The sequence below is a fragment of the Augochlora pura genome, chromosome 7, assembly GCF_028453695.1.
Source record: "Augochlora pura isolate Apur16 chromosome 7, APUR_v2.2.1, whole genome shotgun sequence".
NCBI lineage: Eukaryota > Metazoa > Arthropoda > Insecta > Hymenoptera > Halictidae > Augochlora > Augochlora pura.
In genome coordinates this window covers 40,228,288-40,234,632 of record NC_135778.1, presented here as the reverse complement: position 1 = coordinate 40,234,632, position 6,345 = coordinate 40,228,288, and positions in this window count along the sequence as shown.

Below are 6,345 nucleotides of genomic sequence, written 5' to 3'. Positions count from 1 at the left end.
TATTTCTTTGCTCTATTTCTCTATATTTCTCTCTATTTATTTCTTTGTTCTATGTCTCTATATTTCTCTCTATTTATTTCTTTGTTCTATTTCTCTATATTTTTCTCTATTTATTTCTTTGCTCCTTCTCTCTTTTTTTCTGTTCGCTCCTTCCCTCTTTTTCTCTCTTTTTCTCTCTATTATGTTGTCCCATAAGTTCTTTCCGAGTGACTCTAAGTGGCTGTATTTATATAAATATGCAGGCTAAATCCACCCTTAAACAACAAATATCGTGTATTCATTTCGCCTTAAAAAAAAAGGGAAGCAATTTATAGGACACTCTAATACTAGCTGTCTATAATTTTCATAGGAAGCTCGCCGAAGTTCGAGTATATGTTTCGCCAACGTTTCAGAGAAATCTGATACGGCGGAGGCTCATCCGGAGTTTCAACGTACGAATGGAAGATCTTTGGCCGCAGCGGATGATTCACAGAACACGAGATATTATTATTTCGGTGGTTCGCGCTGGGCCAATCAAACTATGTTTAGGCGAATATCTGGTTTCCTTCGATGTTTGTACGTCGCATAGACCTAGTTTTCGACGGAAGGAACCGTGCGGCAAAGTTTCCTCTATCGATCCCCGTATTTCACGTGCATACCGGAGTCGTGGTAAATCACAAATTCAACCCCTCGCCATACTTTGACGTGCCCGACACGTGATGCAGATTTCTAGTAAAAGCCTGTTAACCCTTTCGTTGCTAGCGTAGGATACATCCACGGCCCATGCGACGACTGGTATGAATAACACAGTGATATTATTACAATTTACGTTGTCGTTATTACATTTCTCCATATTTATGAAAAACAGCTAATAAAAGTATTATTGATATAAGCAATGTATCAGAGTCGTGTGAACGCTATGAGCTTTAACCTAAGCTGTTGCATTCCCTTTAAAAAATAGACAAGTTTGTGCAATTATATTTGATTTTCTTTGTGTTTCCTTTAAACGCAACAGTTCAACAACATATGTAATTTAATAAAGAATATCGAAATCAATAGAGGGATATCAATGTCAAAATATATTCTCCCCAGCCAGTTACTACGCTCGACGAGTATACTCGTCGCGAATAAATGGTAATATTTTCTATTACAACGAATATACTCCTCGAACGAACAAAAGGCAACACATTTTCTGTCACGACGAGTGCGTACTCGTCGAGACCAGCTACCTGATTAAAAAAGAAACGCGCATCATTCATGGCCGATCGATCACCATACCATTGCGTTGTCCCCTCAAGATCGTGTTCCTGGTGAAAACACTCGTACAAATTTTCAATGACGCACGTCGATCGGATGGATCCGTCGAGATGGACGCGATAAAGCGTAACAGACAACAAGGAGAACAATGGTCCTCGCGGGGACCACGAAGAGACGCAATCGTACGATCGTGTTCAGAGGCATCGTCTAGAAGAAAGAAGGGTGGGCGATTCGCCCGGTCGTGAATGTCAATCCGGCCCGATCAGTCGGGGTTTACCCGATCGCGTTGTATCGGTTTTTTTTTGAAAGGGGAATTTGCCGGGGGATCGCTGTCGTCGGTCGGCAAACTTACTCCTTTTCCCCGTCCATTATTTCCCCCCACGGTGTTTCGTTCACGGTCCCGCGGACGATCTCGAGGCAAGGATCACCGGAATTAGCTCGGCTCATTTCACCCGGCCCAGAAAAGTGCATTCTTAGGTGCAGAATGCGCCCGGGTACCAAAGGAGCATCCCATTCAGGCCGGGGGCGCGTCCTACGCTGTTGGTCAGCTGTGTGAAAGGGTCTGTAGAGAGAGTGAAGAGAGAGAGAGAGAGAGAGAGAGTGAGAGAGAAGAGAGAAATAGAGAAAAAAGAGGGAAGGAGCGAAGAAATAAATAGAGGGAAATAGAGCAAAGAAATAAATAGAGAGAAATAGAGCAAAGAAATAAATAGAGAGAAATAGAGCAAAGAAATAAATAGAGGGAAATGGAGCAAAGAAATAAATAGAGAGAAAGAGTAAAGAAATAAATAGAGAGAAATATAGAGAAGTAGAGCAAAGAAATAAATAGAGAGAAATATAGAGAAATAGAGCAAAGAAATAAATAGAGAGAAATATAGGGAAATAGAGCAAAGAAATAAATAGAGAGAAATATAGAGAAATAGAGCAAAGAAATAAATAGAGAGAAATATGGAGAAAAAGAGCAAAGAAATAAATAGAGAGAAATAGAGAGAAAGAGCAAAGAAATAAGCAGGGAGAAATTAGACAGAAAAAGAGCGAACGGAGAAATATAGAGAAAAAGAGAAAGAAAGAGCGAAGAAAAAATAGAAAGAAGTCGAGAAAAATAGAGGGAAAGAACGAACAGAGAAATATAGAGAAAGAGCGAAAAGAAAAATGCGGAGAAAGAGCGAACACAGAAAAATAAAGAAAGAGAAAGAGTGGGGGGCGGCGGAGGGAGGACCAGAACGAGGGAAAAAACAGTATAACAGTAGGAGAAGCGGGGGTGGAAAAGCAAAAGGAAGAATGGAACGGCGCCGGTGCCCGGCCAAATAATCATGGGAATGGCAAATACGATTTCGGATCTACGGCATTGATGCCACGCGGACCAAATGATGCGGCCACGGTTCCGAGAGGAAAACTTTTTCTTTTTTTTTTCTCTGCTAAAATCCTTTCATTCCTGGTTCACCCCGTTCATTGTCGTCCGTTTGCCGGGGAAAAGGTGTATCTGTCCGGGCCGATCGCTCGTAACAATTTCCCTCTCTCTCTTTTCTCTTCCTTCTTTTCTTTTTCTTCGCTTTTGTACACCGCCAATTGCCCTTGCATGCGCGGAGACGAACGCGGAAGGGTTTAAACAAAGCGGATCGATCGGGCTCGAGTTGACCCGCTGAACGGAGGTCCTCCATCGATACCGACTATTGGTCCACCACCTTGCGACACTCCGACCGCGTTCGGCTCTATTGTAGTTGGTAATCAAGGCGGATGATTTGGGGACAGTGACCATTTTTATTTTGTATATTATCTTTTTGTTATTTTAGAAAGGGAATTTGAAATGATCGGGGTTAAGAAATTATTTTCAAGCGGATTTTAAAGGAATTGTGGTTAATGTAAAGGGAACGATTTGTTGGCGGATTCTAGGTTAATAAATAGTATCTTCATTTTTTTGATATTAGTTATTAATTATATCAGTGTAACGTGTGTAGCAATATATTGTAATTTAATATAGCATTTGTAGTGCACTGTATTTAATGCGCTGGAATGATTTTTTTACTGGCTCCATATTAACAAATAGTATCTTTACTACTTCATATCAGTTATGAATTATATTAGCGTAATATATATAATAATATATTATAATATACCATTCCTAATGCTTCGTGTTTAATGTGCTGGAATGAATTGCAGGAAGGTTCTATATTAATATATAATATCTTTACTTTACTATTATTATACATAAAGATTTATCTTCGTAAAGATACAGAAGTTTATAAAATAATTGATAACCTCAAAAACAGACAATAAATATATATTAATCATTCAGCCATCGTCCACTTTGTCTACACTATTTAACACATGTATTAACATACTGTACAATAAATAAAAATTCTCAAAAATTCTGTGCACAAAATGGCCGACGCCTCAGGCTATCATTTACATATCCCAATAAAAAAAATAGTTGCAACTATTAATATTCATACTTAGTACATCTCGCACGGAATCCGCATCGCGAGTCCGACTCGCTGCAACAGTGCAAAAGGGTTCAATTCGATCGGAGAAGTTTCAATGCCATAGAAGAAGGGGTTGAAAAGAGCCCAGTTCTTCCACTCACCGAAACGTTTCTTTCCATAGTATCGATACAGAACTCGGCGAGCTAGAACCGAGCTGAAAATTGGTAATTGAAAATTGGGGCCGGTGGTGGTCAAAGGGTTCGCCATCTCGGTAAATTTGATGGATTAGCAAACGCATCGGCGACGGGGTGGGCAGCGGGGGACGCAGAGATTCGGATCCGTCGCGAGCGTGCATCGATGACCTTTTTGTCGGCGGGCATTATACATTGTTTCGCGGCGCATTGTCGGGCAACAATGACCGGGTATCCCGGCGTCGAGAGAACGGCGACCGCTCTACCGTGGATCATTCGATAATTTCTCGTCCGTGGCCCCACCATTATCCCCTGTGTTCCTAGCCCGGGTCCGAGAAACGCGGCCGCCATTTTTCGTTTGCCGTTTCCGCCTTGGTACCAGTGTTTTGACACGCGCCGAGGAGCCTTCACGGCGAACAAAACGCAGTCAGGATCTCTCGGTCCGGACGGTTCGCGGATACCCTCGCTCCGGCGGGCAACGTGAATCGACCGGCCGCGATCATCTTCTTCTTCTTCTTGTTCGCCTTCCAGTCGTTTATGAAACGACCGTGAGAGTATCATGAGACGTAATGAGCCGGCTCCTTCCGTCACAGGTTAACGAAAAGGGAAGACTGTGCCTCGAACCGGGGATAAAAGGCCGCTAAGCGCATTTTCTCGTCGGCCCGTATAACCGTGGCTTCCTCCGGGAAGCTACGGATCCGCGGATCTCTCTGCTACTTTTACGAGACAGTGTTTATATAAACGCGCTGTTTATAGCAACACCCCGCCGCGCTCATATGTATAAAACCGCGGTGGAGTTACGGTTACGAGCTCTCTTCGTCGACCGGTTATATGAATTCTTAACTTCGGCGAACATTTGTCTGGATATTTCCCGATTATTTGAATCATTTACCGTGACCCTGCAAAGCATCGTTTCTGCTTTCGTTGAACATTTTATGGCAGTTTATTGCCTATAAATTAGACAAAGATATAATTATATTAGAATTATATGTATAATTAAAAAGATATAATTATATCGAATATGAAACTCTAAATTAACACTCTTTATTAACCCTATGTGCATTTAATTGAGGTTAGTCTCACGTAATACATATAATATAGAGAGTCCCATTGATCACTGTGATAGGAAACAATCACTTTTATACTGTAACAGTGAAAATCGATCCTACATCGACTTTTGTAATTTTGTAATAACATTTTCGCATAATGCGGTGAACACCCACAATAATAAGTAAAATTTATAATAAGTAAATTAAAGTAATAAGTACAGTATATAGTAGGTAAATTGAAGTAATAAGTACAGTTTATAGTAAGTAATATTTATAATAAGTAAATTAAAGTAATAAGTACAGTTTATAGTAAGTAATATTTATAATAAGTAAATTAAAGTAATAAGTACAGTTTATAGTAAATACAATTTATAATAAATAAAATTTACAGTAAGTACAATTTATACTAAGTAAAATTTCGAGTAAGTAAAATAAAGTAGTAAGTAAAATTTACGCTAAATAAAATTTATACCAAGTAAAATAAAGTAATAAGTAAAATGTACGCTAAATAAAATTTATACCAAGTAAAATAAAGTAGTAAGTAAAATGTACGCTAAATAAAATTTATACCAAGTAAAATAAAGTAATAGAAAGAAAGTGGGACACGCAAATGTCGCAGCGAATAAAACGCGTGGGGTTAACTTACCCACGTACTTGTTCTTCGATTTTAATCGGCACGTACACGGATCCGCGGAGATGTCGCTCTTGAGAAAATGGAGTAAAAACTCTACGAGCAACGAAGGATTTCTTCAAAAAATATTACTGCGTTCCCGGAAACAGCTCGAAATAAATTCCCGACGCGAATATATATTTATATATAGAAATGCCGGCGCACGCAATCTTGTACTTACTATAGCGTAAGCTTTAGTGAATCACGGTTTAATATGGCGTAATCTTTTTCGAAGGTTATAACGCGTGTTTCGCGAGGGAAAAGCGTGTTTCGCGACGCAACGGACCGAGACACACGATTATCTCGTCGCAGCACGTGCATACCGTGCGATTGTATAGCGAAACGGGCAAGGTTGAACGGAAACGCGTCGATTGCTACACTTTTTGACAACTGCTGTCATGTATACTCTTTACAATTTTATTAATATTTACTTTTTGACTATTGCTGGAATTTCTTTGTCGCCCACACTTTTTACAATTTTATTAATATTTACTTTTTGACGACTGCTGTCATGTATACTCTTTACAATTTTATTAATATTTACTTTTTGACAATTGCTGGAATTTCTTTGTCGCCCACACTTTTTACAATTTTATTAATATTTACTTTTTGACAACAGCCGGAATTTCTTTGTCGCGCACACTTTTTACAATTTTATTAGCAATATTTGCTTATTTAGTTATTTCACTCGTGCGCAGGTTGCAAGACCATTGTATGTAGTAATTTTGCCGTAGGGATGATTTTAAGTTAGATTGTTAGTTTTACTTGTTTCATTTACA